At 50.9% G+C, this 18,570-nt stretch overlaps 1 long non-coding RNA gene across 1 annotated transcript; it reads left to right on the forward strand.

Annotated features, from left to right (window-relative positions):
• The first annotated feature begins 751 nt into the window (after window positions 1–751).
• Window positions 752–9,606, forward strand: LOC141407558 (uncharacterized). The gene is made up of 2 exons (XR_012417061.1): window positions 752–4,349; window positions 5,125–9,606. It is a non-coding gene; the product is annotated as an uncharacterized lncRNA (long non-coding RNA).
• The last annotated feature ends 8,964 nt before the right edge of the window (window positions 9,607–18,570 follow it).

Below are 18,570 nucleotides of genomic sequence, written 5' to 3' on the forward strand. Positions count from 1 at the left end.
TTTCTGACTTTTCATATTCAGCTCTAGAGGCCGATTTTCTCAGGGGCTCCTGCACAGTCGGGCGTGCCAGGGCCCCTCATCTGATGATCCAGGATGGGTCCTTGGCGATTTTGGGGTTCTCGGGTCCGAGTATGGCCAGGCCGTGCATGCTCTTCCCAGTGCCGAGAACCCGAGGGGAAGGCAGGCGAGGTCAGCGAGGACTGGCTTCTGCGTCAGTGCCGTTAAGGCCTCCATTCCCAGACACCGTCTCCCCCGCTCCTCACTCACCTATAGCTGACAGTGAAGAGCTGCTCCCTGTGGGCCTGCTTCATCTCATCTGAGAGGCCGTACAAGAAGAGGTCCATTCCTAGAAGACAAACTACAGGCACAGTGGGCTGTGCATTTGTGTCCCGGAGTGAGGCACCCCCTGCGAGGTGGGGAGTAATAGCCACCCCCTCCCCCCGCCTTGGCTATTAGGAGCCATGGTGGACTCACAGCCTGTTTAGGATATTGTGAGTAGTATCATCTGCCCCTCTGGAAATAATGAACTGAATGGGAAACATCCAGGCCCCGAGACCCACTCAGGAGCAGAAAACGGGGAAGGAGCCTTGAACAGACCCTCGGGAGGGCAGTCAGCAGGAGCCATGGAGGCCACCAGGAGGGAGGAAGGAAGGCAGGAAGGGAGGCCAGAGGTGACGTGGTGGGGAGAGGAGACGTGGCCAGAGGCAACGTGGCCAGGGAAGGAGATACGGCTGGAAGGAAGTGACAAGAGGGGTCTCCAGGCCTCAGACTGTGCCTGATGTATGGATGACATTTTAACTAAGATGTTATATCAAAAGTAGCAATTTAGAACCATTGTGTACATTTAAAGCACGGTACAAATATAGCACATTTCCCAAACCAAAGAACAGTGCGTTGAAGGAAGAAATAGCAGCTCACCAATAAAATAAAAGTGAGTCAAGAAAAAATTCATTTAAGATCAGAAATAGATCCTACAGCTCTTCTAGTCCAATCCCCACCCTAACATGAATGGGTGGAAAAGGGAAGTAGATTCTAGTCAGTCAGAATTAAAGGCAAAACTGATCCACTTTACTTTCTACTTGACAGAAAACAAGAAGCTCATCAAGGAAATCCCTACGAACAGTAGCTTTAGGAGTCCCCAAAATGCAAAATTCACCTTCAAATTAAATCAACTGCTAAGTGTGTATAAAGTTATTGTTTTCATTATTGCCTTCCTCATTCCCAGGGGCTTTTTTAGAGCTTGTTTCCCCCTAATTGCCTCCAACACACCCAGGAAATTTAAACCTCACAAGTAAACCGTGTCTCGATTAACACACAGCGTCCTTTAGGAGCAGACAGTCCATTGCTCTAAGACGTTCTTGTCACCTAAGCACTGAGTACAGCCTGAGAACGCACAACATGCACACACACGAACTCGGACAAACAGGTGAGATGTGGCACATGAGGAAGACGAGACAAATGAACTTCACTGACACCCCAGATCCATGAAGAAGTGACACACGCAGCCTGCTCGGGTGCCAGTGACTCCTCGAAAACAGCCAAGGGCAGCATTTGGAGAAGCAGCACCGCAGGCCAGGAGGGTCTGGGGGCTTCAGAGGGGAGGGGTGCCCCCGACCAGGTGCTGGGGGCTTCAGGAGGGAAGGGCGCCCCAATCAGGTGCCGGGGCTTCAGACGGGAAGGCACCCTGACCAGGTCCTGGGGGTGGCAGGACAAGCCCTGGGTCCCCTCGTCACTTTTCACTCCCTACTCCCGAATCTCGCCCTGAAGTTGCAGCAAGTCCAGGTATTCATTTACCCATAAAATTAAGTATCTGTGAGTAACACAAGTCACTAATCCACAGATATCTGAGTCCACAGATATCTCCCAGAGATGCCACCATCCATTCTGGTAGAAGAGCAGCCCAGGGGCCCACACTGCTAGGAAGGGAGACTGTCTTCAGCCTGACGCTGCAGAATTCTCAACACAAAGTCTACCTTCTGGAACCATGCATCTCCTACAGAAGCAACTAGCGGCATACAGGGTTTTTTAAAATCTGTTTTTTCTTAAGACAGTCTCACTCTGTCACCCAGGCTGGAGTGCAGTGGCACAATCTCAGCTCGTTGCAACCTCTGCCTCTGGAGTTCAAGTGATTCTCCTGCCTTGGCCTCCCGAGTAGCTGGGATTACAGGCGCCTGTCACCAGGCCCGGCTCACTTTTTGTATTTTCAGTAGAGACAGGATTTCACCCTGTTGGCCAGGCTGGTCTCGAATGCCTGACCTCATGTGATCCACATGCCTCGACCTCCCAAACTGCTGGGAATACAGGCAAGAGCCACGGTGCTTGGCCCATATAGCTGTTTAAATTTGACTAAAACTAAATGCAATTAGAAGTTCAGTTTCTCATTTGCACTTCAAGCATTCAGTTACCCACAGGCGGCCACGGACCAGAGGCTGGTAGAGATGTCACACTCCACACTGCAGAAGGATCTACGGACGAAGTGGCTCTAAGATCATCTCGGCATCTTTATATCGAAGCTACTGAAGTTTTACTCTGCTTATTATAGACATCAGCATTCTCTCATTTAAAAATGTCAGTGCTATTGCAATGATCAGATCAGTGACTTCCCAGCACCTCTTCTCTTCCTGTACAGATAACTGCAGAGCATCTGCACTCTGCCTCCACACTAAGGGACAGCAGAAGCCTCCGTGTAAAATCGGGGAGAAAAAAAAATGAATCCCTAGTCCCTCTCTCCCTACAATTTTGTGAAGCGTCTCTTAATATTCAGAATAACTGCCGGAGTTACAATAAACAAACATCCCTTGACCAGGAAGCAACAGGGAAGCAAGAAAAGGAAGATGCGAGGACCCTCCATTCCCTCTGGGACCCCAGGCCCAGCCAGGACTGAGAAGGGCAGCACAGCCCGGCAGACCTGCACACCTGATGCAAACCGTGCACATGGCTTCCCTGGGACTCGGTCCCCCACTCTGCCCTCACTGGCCGCTGTGGCTCTGGTAGAGGGAGCTCCCTGAACCCCAACACCCACAGTCAGTTTCCTCCTTGCAGGTCTCAGCTCTGCTGTGACTGCCTCAAGTGCCTCCCTGATGCTTCTCATCATCCGGGTACGGTGCCCCCTCTATCCCATAGCCCTTGCTACCACCCACCCCACCACGAAGCCTGGCACACAGCAGGTGCCTGAGATGCCCCAATGGGCGGGCATGCCAGGGTAGGGCTTGGAGTTCCAAGGGCCATGTCCCGCATACCACCACAAGCACCGCGGAGGCTGTGGAAGGGGTCCAGGCTTCAGGCCTGCACTCAGCTTCTCCCGCCTCCGAGGCCAAGAACCTAGCAAGGGAATGCAGCCGGAAGCAGGATTCCAAACCCCCTTCTTGTTCCTCAAGAGGAAAGGGGCCTCAGGGCAAAACCCCACAAGTGCCTTCCTCCTGCCATGCTGCCTGTCATAGCACCGACACTGTCACAGCAGGGAAACCACTCCTGTGAGGAGAAAACCAAGTACCACAGGAGCCACGTCCACTGGCAGCGTCTGCTGAGCCCAATTAGTGACAACAGCAGCCGGGCCCCCACGCAGCATGCACCGACTCTGACCCGCCTCGCACACCACAAGGTCCTGAAGCTCAGCTTCGACTCATCAGGGGCCTCTTCCAGGAGAGCTCGGCATGTCTACCTTCCCTGGGCTCACAGAAAGCTGAGGGACTCAGCCCCGAGTGTGAACAGAGTCAAGCTCCCACTAGCTGTGCAGACCTCCTTCCCAGCCCTGGCCTGGGAAGGGGCCAAGCAGAAACAGCCATCTTTTGCCCGCACAGGTACAGAATTCAGCCAGCTCTCTCAATGGAGTCATGACAGGTCAACTCCAGGCTCCTCAGGGCTCTGGGGTTCACCTCGGGCCACTGCACCTTTGAAATGTGGCTGCAGACTCCTCTAGGCTGCTCGGTGTCACAGCCCATTTCATTCAGACACTGCAGGCCCCAACCCGTGGTGTCACTACCCAGGACACCCCTGCCGGCATCCTCCGAGATGCTGCTGCAGCTGCTGTGATCTGAGAACAGCCACGTGCAGGCATCAAAGGGAGGGCTTCTCAAGTCTCCGAGAGCAGTGGCTACAGCTTCCGAAGACGTTGCACTGAATCCTCGGTGAGCCTGGCTCGGTCTGCAATCTAAGCCGGGTTGCTAGGGAGATGCACTCTGTTGTAACTGATGGAGGCTGTTGGTGGCAGCTCTACCAAGACCAAGGATGGCAACTAATCTGAGATTTACAATCCATACTTTCTATCTGATGTTTACAAGGAAAGCATCGTGCAAGTTCCAGTAGCAAGAAATTTTCTATAATCTATCACATCAGGATACAGCAGAAATGTAAGTTAATAGGGTCTATGCAGAAGAAGAGATGGGTCTATTTCAGGAAAAGTGCTTGCTGGCTTTTTTAGAAACAGAGTGAAGTCCCTGCCAAGTACAAGGTTGTTTATACTTTTGCTTTGGAAACAGAGGGAAAGTTCTTCCTTATTATTCAAATACATTAACTACATTTAAGTGTTCTGGTAGACTAAGTATTCAATATTCAAAAATAAGTAATTGTTTGGTCTATTTCATTCCTTAAATGTAGCTTTCAAAAACTGAAACACCTGGCCGGGTACGGTGGCTCGCGCCTGTAATCCCAGCACTTTGGGAGGCCGAGGAGGGCAGAACACGAGGTCAGGAGATTGAGACCATCCTGGCCAACATGGTGAAACCCCGTCTCTACTAAAAGCACAAAAAATTAGCTCGGCATAGTGGCGGGCACCTGTAGTCCCAGCTACTCAGGAGGCTGAGGCAGGAGAGTGGAATGAACCCTGGAGGCGGAGGTTACATTGAGCGGAGACAGCACGACTGCATTCCAGCCTGGGTGACAGAGCAACACTCCCGTCTCAAAAAAAAAAAAAAAAAAAAAAGTGACAAACACCCCATGTCTGCCCTGGCTCCCACCATCTTCATGGAGTGGACAGAGCTTGGGAAAAGCTCACTGTGGAGGCCCAGAAGGCCGGGCCAGGCCTTTGCTCAGCAGATGAGAGGGTCAGCCACCCTAGGGAAGAAGCCCATATTTGCTTTGTTACTGACAATATCCACATAAGTTTCTATTTTGCCTCCCACACAGACCTGGGATCCATATTTGAGCAAGCGGCTCATGCCAATACACCCTCCATGCCATCGTTTTCCTGACCTCCCCAAGAAGAGCTAGGCCAGGCAGCGTCCCCACACAGGCGCTGGGGCCCAGGAAGAGTCGGGTCCTGCCCCCTTCTCCCTCGTCCCTGCACTTGGCTTGCTGTGGAAGCCCAGCAGTGCTGGCTGAACCCACGTTCACCTGGGGCATTCAGGAGAAGCCTCTGCAGAAATCAGCTGGGAAGCAGGGCTGTGTGTGCTGGCAGGTCACTTGAATGGATTTGTGCAACTGAGTTTTCAACACAGGTGCTGCCAACCAAGTCCCTCAAGCCCTTCGTGAGCCTAGAGGCACAGAGCCATTTGCTGCACTCTATCTCTAACCACCCTGCACAGAAGCCCAGTTTATCCAAAGGACCATAAAATTGTGCGTGGAAACACTTGAAGTTTGGCATAATGAATTAAAAGTGAAGTCACCACATCTATTTTCCATTAATCCATGTATTCAAACAAGTGTCTCTTGAGTATGTGCATTGAATACTGTGGAATTAGGATTTAGTCCATGCCCTCAAGAAATATACATCACAGAAGGAAAGGTATAGCTTGTAACTGTAACGGTGGTGAACAGGCAAGAAATAAACATCATAGAAGAAAAGGTACAGCTTGTAACTGTAACAGTGGTGAACAGGACAGAATTTCACAGGCTCATCAGGAACCACCAAGGAGGAAGCGATGATTCATTTCCATCTGCAGTAGATAAATGTTTCCTGGACAAAGTAACTTTTCTACAGTGATATCTGCTCCTTATTGTTTAGATCTTGCTTGATAGGGTATTAAAATTACCACTTTCTATGTGCTGCTTATATAAAATACATCATTGTCAAGGGAGGTTATAAGTTATAAAATAACTTAAATACTTCACACATAAGCCTGGGCTGTAAATGGTGGAAGGGAGTGGGATGATGTGTTCCCGTATTCTTGAGACACAGAAGGGGCAAGACCCTGGTTCCCTTCTCCTCCCCACTGCCCTGTTCCCAGATAAGGGGCAGAGGCAAGGCCGCCGTGCAGCCCTAGAGCTGGCTCCAGGGCCAGGACACCACGCCCAGCCTCTCTGCGCCCCATGCGAGAAATACAGTCTGGGGGGCAATCACCGAGTTACCTGGCGGTGGGGAGAGTCCTTCATCAAAACCTGTGCTTCCAGGAGCCAGGACAAAGCAGGAGCCCCCAGGAAAAGTGTTCCAGGTGCTCCTGAAACCTGGGCACAGGGTCACAGCCTGGCAGGAAGCACTAGCGATGCAGGTCTGCCCAAGACTGGGAGGATGGCCAGACGCTTGAAGGCCAGACTGTCCTGCAGGAGATGACCACTTCTCTCTCCAGTTCGTTAGAGTCAGAGTCTGGGCTTCAATTTTGTATCTGGAGTCTCACAGTACAGAAATATCACAAAGGGATTAGACTTCGTATACTTACCCCAATGTTTTTTCAGTTAAAAAAAATCGTGTTTCTTGTGACTAATTCTAAATCCAACAAAGAAAAATAATTAAGTGTAAAAACACATGCCTACAAAATGTCAACCACAATCTCTTTACCCATAGAGATCCAAAATTTAGTTTACGTTTTCTTCAGTATTGTCTGATTTCTTTTTTTTTTTTTTTAAGCCATTACTGAGGTGTCTCCTCACTGCCCCATGAGGAGGTTCATGGGCTCTTCAGGGCTCTTTGCTGTTTTATCGTTTCTTAGGTTTAAGGACAGGATCATTTTCCTACACTTCTTTGCTTCCTTGATCACCAATTTTTCACAAGGACGCCATTGTGCATCGGAAAACCTAGCAAGTGAACTTCATTAAAAGTGAAAACAATAAGGACATGTTGGCTGCTATGACAGCATCCTCAGTCACCGAATCTCCCTGGGGGACCACGCCCCAATCTCCTTGTAACCCCAGCATGCAGGTATCACTGTGGCTGACAGGACTGGCCCACCCTGGGGGAGGCATGAAAGCAAAGAGAAGGCAGGCGACTCATATTTAGGAAACTCGGGTGATCCTCTTGAGTCATGTTTCTCAGGGTGTCAGGGGACCAGCCACATACGGGGAACCTCCTGGCCTGGCAGGTGGCAGATTCCTGGAACCCGCTTCAGACAGGTTAATCAGAGAATCTAAAGGCGGGCGAACTCTGAAAAGTATCTGTAAAGGAAGGACTCAAGCTCTGCTGTGAGCCCACTACACGTGGGGTCACACAGGACGCAGCTCCCAAAAAGCCACCCAGCGTCCAGTCTCCATTCCACCCTCATGGGAGGAATACCCGTCAAGTCATAGAACACGGGCTTCAGTGAACGCCTTCCCGCGCCACCTCCACTGTCGCCCAGCCCTGCATGAGTAGCCGCTGAGTAGGGGACACAAGCCTTTGCTCCTGACTTTGCTCCTGACCCTGCCCCCGACACGCGTCACATTCTCACGGAAATCCCAGTAGAGTTCAGTCGCAGCCGCCTTTCCCTCACAGCACCCACCTCTTCCACAATCGAATCCCAGGCTTGTCCTAGGCCCTGCTGCGCATGACACCATCTCTGGCACCCGGACCTCAGACTGTCCTCACGCAGCCACCCGCACCTTCCCGACAGAGGGATCCGCACGCCCCGGCAGCTGCTACCCGTCTCTACCAGGACATTTCAGAGATTACTCAGCAAACTCGATGCCCTTAGACTGAACACGGCTCTTCCCTCACAGACCCTGTCACTCCAACACGTCACCATCTACCGGCCACATGCAACAAGCCTCTCTCCCTCCACACTGTTGCCCGTTGGGCCTGGCCCTCCGCCCTGTCCACACTTCCATTCCAGGACATTCCTCTGGGATCAGCAGCCCCAGACTCATCCCCAACACCTACCGCACTGAAAACAAACTTCTTCTTGACGCATCAAACAAAACACAGAAAACCACCCTCAACAAGCACGTACCTTGAGTCACAGAGGAACACTGTGAGCCCTGACCCTGGAAGGGATCTGTGAATGTGAGTACTTCTAGCCCTGTCCCGACCTTCAGGGCCTGGCAAACCCACACGCATGCTCTCCTCTCTCTCCAGCTCCCAGCCAGATTCTGCCATTTTCCTCAGCTTTAAGGCAACACCCAAGGCTTCTCACATGGCCCAGAAGCCAGCCCTCGATGGCCCCATGACCTCCCTCCTGGGGCTCATACGGCTGGATGCTCCCTCCCGCAGAGCTCAGGGCTGGTCAGTATGGCCCAGGGGACCGGCCACCTTGACACTGGGTGTAAGACCAGCACTCCCACGTCTCTGGGGAAAGGAGCGGCCCTGGGCAGGGATGCACCTGGCAGCCCCAGGGAGGGGCCGGGTGTGGAGGACCAGGCCTCCGCCCGCAGACATGTCAGCACAGCATCCTGGAGCAGAACCTCCAGCCCAGCTGAGCCTACAGATGGCCACAGCCCTGGACAGGGACAACATCTTCACGGTGACCCAAGGGGACTGGGCCAGAACCGCTCAGCAGGGCTGCCCTGAATTTGCAACCCGTAGAAGCTGTACAGTCATACGTGTATGTTGCCTTAAGCCACTAGGCTTTGGGGTCACTTGTCACACAGCGACGCACAGTGGATGCGCACGGGCTCCCAGGACACGACGGCCTCTGCCGGCCTCACCCGGCCTGTCTCATCTGTTCCCGCGACATCACGTTTCTCAGAGCCAAAGGCTGCCCGGGCCCCCTCCTTTCTTCATAAAGTCATTATAAGCTCACAATACAAAGTGAAAAGCAATCTGTAAAATACAATGTATGACGTAATACAGGGTGGTGAATGCACAGGTGTACACGTGCGAAACAGGCACATGCGTGAAACAGGTGGATGTACACACGAACAGGTGTACACACATGAAACAGGTGCATGCATGAAGCAGGTGTACACATGTCAAACAGGTGTGCATACATACGTGAAAGTACCAGACATGAAGGGCTGTCTTTGGGAGCCTGGTTTTTAGGCATCTCCCTCACCCTTTTAGCATCTGGCACAATCACAAACACAGCACACCACAGTACTGAGGGGAAGCCCCAGCTTCTCAGGGGGGCACATGAGGCTTTTTATGTATGCCACAGGTTGCATCACTACTTTCTAGAACTTCAAGGACCCCCACTAAGAGGACTGGGTCACCAGCCCACACGGACCTGCCCCTCGGATGGTGTGGCTGCTTGTAAAACAGAGGCTGAGCCCCACCCAAAGACCTGCAATACCTGTTATTCAATCAAGACTTGGCCATGGAAGAATGTGAAGATTTTTATTAAATGTGACTCTGGAACATTCAAAGGACCGTAGCTGAATGCTTTCTGCAGCCCACGGCATGTCCAGATGCTCATGGAGAAGGCCAGGGCGTGGGAACCCACGGAGCCCCGACAAGGCAGACTCGGAGCTGTGTGGCGCAGTTAGCACCGATTTTGTTTTGACACTTGCCTTTTATATTCAGATTAAAATAAAAAACAAGACACACAAGTAGCTCACATTCTATTTCAATTCTCTGGATTTCTGTAGTAACTGGGCCCCTTTCCCTCTGGTTTCCCAGGCAAGAGTTAAATAGGCCCAGCTGGGATTTGTCAAAGTCTGGGCCTCTGTTGTAGAGTAAGTGAGGGGGGCAGGGAGGGGAGCGGGGGATAGGGAGGGACAGAGGGAAGCAGAGAGAGAGAGAGAGAGAAACCCCCGAGGGCTGGAGGCAGGAGGGATGCTCCCTGGCAGCCTCAGGCTCCCCCTTCCTAGGTATCTGAGGGCTGGCATCATGCGTGCAGTGCCGTCATATGATTCGGCTGACAGATGCCAGAATTACAATAAAATGCTTAAGGAGAAGAGTAAGCACTAGCATCTTCAGATTAGGATAGTGTCCAAGTTTCATGCTTGCCTTGTGTGACATTCTATAAATTGTAAAGATAATGCATTTTCTTACCAGCCACGCTGTTCAGCAAATACTAACTATAATAAAGGCCAGACAGCATCTGAGTACTGAGCGTGTGTCAAGCCCGGTGAGGTAGGATTCATTTACTTTGATAGAGAAAGAAACAGGCTCTGAGAGAAACTTCCTGAGGCCAGGCAGCCATCTCCAAACCCACCTCATGCCTCCTGACCCTGAATATAGAGAACCCAAGTCATTCACGTGAATAATTTACCCACATGCATGTCAGATTGAGATTCAGCCCCCAGATCTAATCATCTCTATACAGAAATGTGTCAAGGAAGGTACAATTCTATGACCTCGAGCTGGGGGAACAAAGGCAGGCACCCTCGACACAGATGTGCGGTGGAGGCGGGCGCCCAGCGCAGGGGCGGGCAGGAGCACGTCCAGCCCTGCCCAGTCACACAGCCACCCTGCCATGCCAGTGCAGGGGCCGCCACCGCGTCTTGGGGAAAAACAGCTTCTCCTGCACAGGAATCTACCCCTGAAAGTGTGTTCCTGAGAAGGTGTGGACCAACATCTCAGAAATCAGACACTGTAACACACTTATCTATACAGGCTGCCTGTGTCCGGGAATCACCAATAATTCCCATCTCACCATCAATTATTTCTGGTAAATATTGATTCAGTTAACTGAGTCAACACAGGAACAAAATAATGGAAATGTCAGTGAATCTGCTCCACCTGCTGAAGAGCTGGGACTAATGATGAAACGGAAGGAATCCTGGAGAACGCAGCAGGACCCCAGACCCCGCGGACCACCCGGTCCTCCCCCACGGACCACTCCAGCCTCCTTCCACAGCAGAGTTAGTCGTGGGGCCAAGGAGTAGTTTCCAAGGAATCTCAGAGGTTCTCAAGGTCTTCAAAGTTTAACGGGAATTGAATATTTGCATCTGAGTCCCAGGAGCACATTAAAAGTAAAATTTCTCCTTTACACTAGGATATTGAGCTTGGTTCGGTGGCACTGGCTATATCTCATGCTCACGAGATGTTTAGAGGCAGTCATGCATCTCAGGTGAATCATTTTAATAATGAAAGAAGTGCTTGGGCCCTCAATCCAGGATCGCAGACCCCATCAACGAGGGTCTAACCAGGACAAGCCTCAGCCTGGAACGGCTGGTGTCTGTGGGGGCAGGGAGGAGCACCAACGAAACGCAGGGACAAGCCCCACACAAGTTCGGCATGTCCTACCCCATGCAGTGGACATCAGCCACAGGGATCTTTTGTTTTTTGTTCAGGAAGGAACATATAAAAAAGCCCGGGGCCCAGGGCCTGGACTCCTCAAAGCTCCCCACAGAGCCGGGTTAATTGCCATCTTCCCTCATGTTAAAATCAACTATATATGGCCGCTGAGGGCATCTCGGAGCAGGTGCTTTCTTGCTGTCTGGGGAAAGCAGGAATTCCAGGCCTCTGCCTTCCTACCTCCCCGGAGGCTCTGGCCCAGGTGAGCTCAGCTTCTCCCAGGTAAGGAGCACAGACCAGCTTCCCACATGTCCCTCAGGTCACACAGGAGCTGTGCAGACCCTTGTACCTTGGCATGAGCCCTTGCAACCCACCCCAGAGGCAGAAGCCCAGCCCTGTGGCCCCGGCCTGGCAGGAGGCAGCTGCTGGGGCCCCTGCTCAGGGTTCAGCACAGCAAGGTCCAACCACAACGGGTGAGACATCTGTCACCCGGCCATTCGTCTTTAACCTAAAACAGACACAGGGATTCGGCAAGGGGTTCCTTCCCCTGACAAACCCGTCCTCCCTGTTCTCATCTCTCCCTCCTGCCCTGTCATGGCCACCCAACACTGCACACAAGGCCTGACTCCCAGTTTCACAGGGAATCCAAGATAATTATGATTTTGAGAAACTGGGAGCTACATAGAAAGTGAGTTGGGAAAGCCAGTGTCCACTGATCCTCCACTCCACACAACCGAAACCCCACAACCAGCCACTGCCTCAGCCCCACCCTCTGGAAACCCCGCATCCACACCAGCCACACAGGATCAGGACAGGGAACGAGCAGGACTGTGTCTTGGGAACTTAAACTCTGGAAGCTGAGTTAAATCAGTGCCGCTCAAATCTTGTCACCAACGATATTGTTAAATTGGGAGATTCCATCTCTGGGGATCTGGAGGGAACCTGAGGCTCTGCACTGAGTGAGGTGAGCGCTCGTGCTGGAAGGAGACATCAGGGAAAGCAACCGAATCTGGAGTCGCAGCTGTCTGAGGCTTGGGTCCCACAGGGAAAGTGGCACCAGGGCCCTCAGGCAGTGGCGGAGCTCCCAGGAGGCAAGTCCAGGCGCAGAGACTCGTGGATCCAAAGCTTGCTCCAGTGACAGGAGGGGCTGCTGCGCTGACAGCCACGAGGCAGGCAGCCTTCGAGCTACTCCAGCTGCCATCCTGCAGGCAGGGAGGACAGTGCCCAGACCACCCCGTGGGCTCCCCCAGCCTGGCAGGCTGGTACTCTTACTCCAGCCACTGACAAGAGTCCCCATGTTCCAAGCTAGGTTGAAACAGTGCCCCAGGGTTTGGGACACATGCACCCCTGCAGGGCCATTCCTACCCAACACTGATGGCTATTCCCACACATCCCCAACTCACAGCAAAACTTAAAAATGAAAGTCGGAAGATACAGCCCGGAAACCAATGCTCAAGAAGCAACTCCAGGGTGACTATTCCTAGAGCTATCGCTACTGAACATCTTTACATTTCCAGGGACTTCCTAGAGCTATTGCTGTTGAAAATCTTTAAAATTCTTCATTTCAAAATTAGCTTTCATTACACTGTCTCCCTGTTCTACCAAGACTCCAGAAAACAAAACCATTACAAATTCCAATTCTATCTTATAGCAAGTTAGAAATGCACACGTTTCCTCAAAGGATTCTATGTGTTTCTGTGGCAATATCCTTTCCATGCCCCACGCTACTGCCCGCAACAGGGAAGGCTTTTCCAACCCAACACAACCCAGGGGCCCTGAGACATGCCCCTAATGAATCGTCTGCAAACTCCATCTTCCATAAAAACAGTATTGAAAATGAGCTTACTCCAACCCAATCCGGGTAGCCTGAGACAGGCTTGCCCTAACGAATCGTCTGCAAACTCCATCTTCCATTAAAAACAGTACTGAAAATGAGCATATTACCACCTTTTAAAAATTACTGTAAAGTGGACAGTGTTCAGTTCTGTGAATTTCGGCACAAATATTCCCATCATCATCATCATCACACAAGCAGAACAGTCCCACAGCCCCAGACCCACTCACAAGGCCTCATAAGCACACTCGCCCATTCCCAGCAACCACCGTCTCCATGTTCTCCATTCCCACGGGTCTGTCTTTTGCGAGTATTGTCGGAGGGGCAGGTCACAGCACAGCAGGCTCAGCCTGTCTCTTTCCTGGGCATCGTGCCTGGAGGTGCACCCAGGGTGTCCTGTGATCAGCAGCCCGGCCTCGGGGCTGCTGGGTGTTTCTTATTCCACGTATGGCTGCAGCACATTGTAACCTCTTTTGGGCAACTATAGACAGTGCTATTAACATCTGGGCACAGTTTTTCTTCAACAACAGCTTCTGTTTCTCTAGGGTAAATACCCAAGAGTGGGGTCACCAGGCCCCACGTTTATGTGAGTTCAGTTTTGTAAGAAACCACCGAGCTGTCTGCACCATGCTGAACCCCAGCATCGCACAGGAGTCCCGACTGCCTGTCCTCACCAGCACCTGGGGCTGTCGGAAGACCTTACGTCAGGCGCTCCAGCAGGGGTGTGAACAAATTCACTGCGGCTTCGGTGCACATCTCGGTGCAACCAGTCACGCTGAAGGTCATTTCAGATGCTTTCGGGCCATCCTCCCGTCCTTCTCAGCGAAACATCTGTTCAGGTCTCTGACCGCTTTTAAGTCAGGTGATTTGTTCTCTGTCATGAGCCACGGGAGTCCTGTGCATTCTGGATACGAGTCCTTTGCCGGCTGCATGGTTCACAGACATCTTCTCCCCCTCTATAGAAAATGTGTCTCTTCAATTCCCTAGGGGTGTCTTTTACATTAAAAGTTTAATTTTGATGGGTCTTACCCTACTTGTTTTCTTCCTTGATTATGGATCATGGTATCATGGCTAAGAGCTCTCACCCTAGGTCTCGACAATTTCCGTTTCTTCTACAGGTTTTGTAGTTTGGCATTTTACATTCAGGGCTATGGTCCACCTTCATTTTCATACAGGAATTTCTCCTTGTTTTCACACTTTTGCATATGGCTGTCCCATAATTCCAGCAAAATTCGTTGAAAAGACTCAAATTCCACTGAATTGCTTTTGCTTCTTTGGGTCTGTTTTGGACTCCACTCTGTCAGCTGACCCGTGTGTCTTCCTGAGCATAATTTACAACTTTAGTGGCCGTCTCTGGAAAAAAGTAATTCTGTCTGGAAGCAAAAACCACATTAGAAATGCTCTAATAAGATTCTTCCTCTTGTCAGGAGAGCAAAGCCACCGCCCTAAGCAGGGTGAGGCCTCAACAGCTCCCAGACAAAACCTTAACACACAATGGGGAACGCAATTCATTTCAAGATAGTTACCAATGGCCACAACCTGAGACCAGCGCAGCCATGAAAACTGCAATCATTTCACAACAGAATGAAATTCATAAAGAACCGCTGAGAAGCGTGTGATAAGTTACATAAATCACCGTACCTTAAATTCTGATGGTTGACTAGAACAGAAATAGCTTCACGGTACAGTTCAAACAGGAGAAATGCAGGTAGGGGTGGTTTCCACACCACACAGGGCCTGCAGGAAAGGGACCCTCTTCCTCTAAACGGGAAATCCCGGGAGTGATGAGATAAACCACGGTGACAGGCATGGAACTGTGCAAGCCGGAGTCGCGGCCTGGGACCCACCACGGAGCCTCTGTCCATGAACGATGAGGCTCGACTGTCAGGCTGGAGGCAACTGAGGCAGTTATCAGAGGACAAGAAAACGAGCGCACGGTGCAAGGCAAAGGTCTGAAACTGGGCAGCAACTTCGAGTCAAGTTGGACAAATGGACTCAAAGTACAGGTTCTAAAAACACCACAGCGAACTGTTCCTCGGCCTTGGAAAGGCTAAGTGACTAATGCCCAACACTGAGCGTCTGCTACCAGAGACGACTCTGGTGACACAAGGCCCAGCTCCTCCGAACCCGCGCAGAACCTCAGCGAGGAACTTTGCTGGTATCTTACGGCATATCGACATGTTCCTTTAAAATCTGGTATTTCATCAACAATGCAGGTGCCAGCTTTGACTCATTCACATTTCGATTAAACAAAATAATTTACACCCTGACCACGCCAGGTAAGAGTTTACTACGATCTTTAAACAGAGCCAGAGGCTACAGTTTGCTCCTACACAACACCACGTCTCTACAAGTTCGATGGGTTTATTACTTTCCATGTCTTCACTTGCCTAGTGCTAGAAAGCAGATTAAAAAGAGAAGGAACCCAGAAACACTACTGAATGAGACTCAAATATCTTGCAATCATCCTGATGAGATGTTTATTAAACAGAAGTGTTCTCACCTGTAGAAAGCAGCACACATCAACACGCACCGAGAACTGTTGCCAGCATTCCAGATCACTTTCCCTTCCATGGCCACAGTGCAGGGAGATGGACCACGCACACCTGCAGACCCACGGAAAGCGGGGTGGCACGGCGGATTCTTGTAGCGAGCAGGCCAGGGTGCACTCAAAGTGCATCTCTTTCCAGAGGGCCGCCATGGAAAGTTACACATTTATTCCAAGGTTTAGCGGCGCTGCACCAAACATTTCTGTAAGATTCTCTAAGCAAGCTTTTCCTTCTGCCTAAAATGGCCCAACAAACTGAAAAAGCTCTTGGAGCTGGCAAAGACTTCAGTATCTCCTTAACTACTGTCATGCGCGTCCGTGTGAAAAGACCACCAAACAGGCTTTGTGAGCACAACATGGCTGTTTATTTCACCTAGGTGCAGGCGGGCTGAGTCTGAAAAGAGTCAGCGAAGGGAGGTAAGTGTGGGAGCGTTTTATAGGATTTGGGTAGGTAAAGGAAAATTACAGTCAAAGGGGGGTTGTTCTCTGGTGGGCAGGAGTGGGGGTCACAAGGTGCTCAGTGGGGGAGCTTTTTGAGCCAGGATGAGCCAGGAAAAGGAATTTCACAAAATATCATCGCTTAAGGCAAGGACCCGCCATTTTCACTTCCTTTGTGGTGGAATGTCATCAGTTAAGTCGAGGCTGGGCATTTGCACTTCTTTTGTGATTCTTCAGTTACTTCAGGCCATCTGGGCATATATACGTGCAAGTCACAGGGGATGCGATGGCTTGGCTTGGGCTCAGAGGCCTGACAACTATAGTCTTCACTTTTAAGGTGTAGGGTAAGATTATATAATCCCCAACTAGGCTCCTGATGCTGTGTGTGGCATCCAGCAACAGCACGTTCCATTCCCGGATTAAATTTGAGTCAAGAGTCCACAGTGAGAACGATTTCTGGTGAATGAAACACCAGGCAGGACGGCGATTCCGCTGGGCAGCTCTTCAGACACAGCCCAGGAGCTGGGGGGAGACGAAGAGGCCGACTCGCGTCCACCATGCTCACGTCCCCGTCGAATGCCCCCCACTCCTAGAGGCCAGGACCCAAGGGAAATCTGACCTGAAAATCGGCAAACCCTCACTTTGGCAGAGGGACAGGGACTCGGGGCCACACCTTGACCTCAGAGCAACACAAGTGCAGACACAGCACCCCAGGACACCCTCCCCACCCAAATTCAAGGAGGAAAACCAACGCCCCGCCCCCTTGCGGAAACCCAGGGCTGCTTGAGCAGACGCCTGCCGCGCACCGTGTGCAGCCTCTCCCGTCCACGTTCCGGTCTCAGCACCTGTGCCTCAGCCCTGGCACTGCTCGCCACACCCACAGGTGTGCCAGGAGAGGCAGGTCCTAAGGTCTCCACTGCACCAAAGCCTGTAAAGCCAGGGGACCGCTCCCTCCAGCAGGAGTCCAGAAGCAGTGACTGCAATAGCATCACGGCATGAGAATTTGCCCCTCAGTCTCTGAGTCTCCAGTCTGTTGCCCACCAGGGTCTTCTGCCAACGGCGAGGCCCAAGCTGGGCGTCACATTTGGTTCTGACCATTTCCCTTGTCAAGATCAATACTGCAAATATATCCAATTCATCCTGTCACTAAAAACAAAATAATCCGCCATCTCCATCACAGATGACACAGTCAGGTTTCCATCACCGGGGTGGTTTTTTTGGTTTTTGTTTTTTGTTTTTTTTGACATAGAGTTTCTGCTCTGTCACCCAAGGTGGAGTGCAGTGGCGCGATCTCAGCTCACTGCAACCTCTGCCTCCCGGGTACAAGTGATTCTCCTGCCTCAGCCTCCCAAGTAGCTGGGATTATAGGTGCCTGTCACCATGCCCGGCTAATTTTCATATTTTCAGTATAGACGGGGTTTCACCATGTTGTCCAGGCTGGTCTCGAACTCCTGACCTCATCTTCTCCACCTGCCTCGTCCTCTCAAAGTGCTGGAATTACAGGCGTAAGCCACCATGGCCTGCCATTACTGGTGTAATTTCTAAGCCACTCTCTCACACCCACTCCCCCTTTTTTTTTTTTTAACCAGCTCTATGGCTATATTTTTTCCAAGAGAACCCGTTACCCATTTGAAGTACAAATAAGACACCATGTTTAAAAACCAAAAATGCCAATTTACATAGAAGTCTCCAAATACCCAGTCGATTTCAGCCTTGAGAATAAGATCAAGCTGTTGGCTGAATACAACTTCCCTTTCCATCTGTCTGCCTGTTAGACACAAGGACAAAGCCACGAGCTAGGGACATAAAGGCAGCAAACACCAAGGCAGCCGAGACTCCAAATAATAGCTCGAAGGACCAACACAAAGGTACCACACCCTGCACGCCCTCCTCTCCTTCCTTTTTAGAACTTCCAGAGGATGAAACAGGAACCTCCTCAGACGTCCCACGGTGCAGGCGGCCAGAGGGGAAGGCGGCCGCAGCCTGAATGAGGCCACCAGGAAATCACATTCCACAAACAGAAATTCTCCATGTGCTTTACATCCTCTGTCTCTGAAGAACTATGCCAGTCTAACAGTCTCTAGAAAACCTTATTCAAGTGTCATTTCGCATTACAAGCAAAGAAAACAGTGGTGGGGCATGAGGGAAAAACATAGCCATGTGTTCTGGGGTATTAAAAATAAGTTTTCTTCTGTTATAAATGTATAATTATACATTCTCAGATTTCTGTATAATTGATATGCTTCCTAATTAGTAGACAGAGTAATAAAAAGTGAATTCCAAGTGTAAGATCGGAGGACCCATTCACATGGCTTCAGGTTCTGCTACTGTGTTTCAACTTAAGAAAATGGTTCTGTGTATTGGTAACAAGGCGTGAGTGTCTGTGAGGCTGTAATCAGGGTTCGTGTTGGCTCCCTAGCAGAGGATGTTACACTGTTACATTATCTTCTACAAAAAATCCTGAAAAAATGAAGGCTGAATAGACATACACACCCTCCCAAAATAATC

Source organism: Macaca fascicularis, chromosome 8, assembly GCF_037993035.2.
Source record: "Macaca fascicularis isolate 582-1 chromosome 8, T2T-MFA8v1.1".
Classification (NCBI taxonomy): domain Eukaryota; kingdom Metazoa; phylum Chordata; class Mammalia; order Primates; family Cercopithecidae; genus Macaca; species Macaca fascicularis.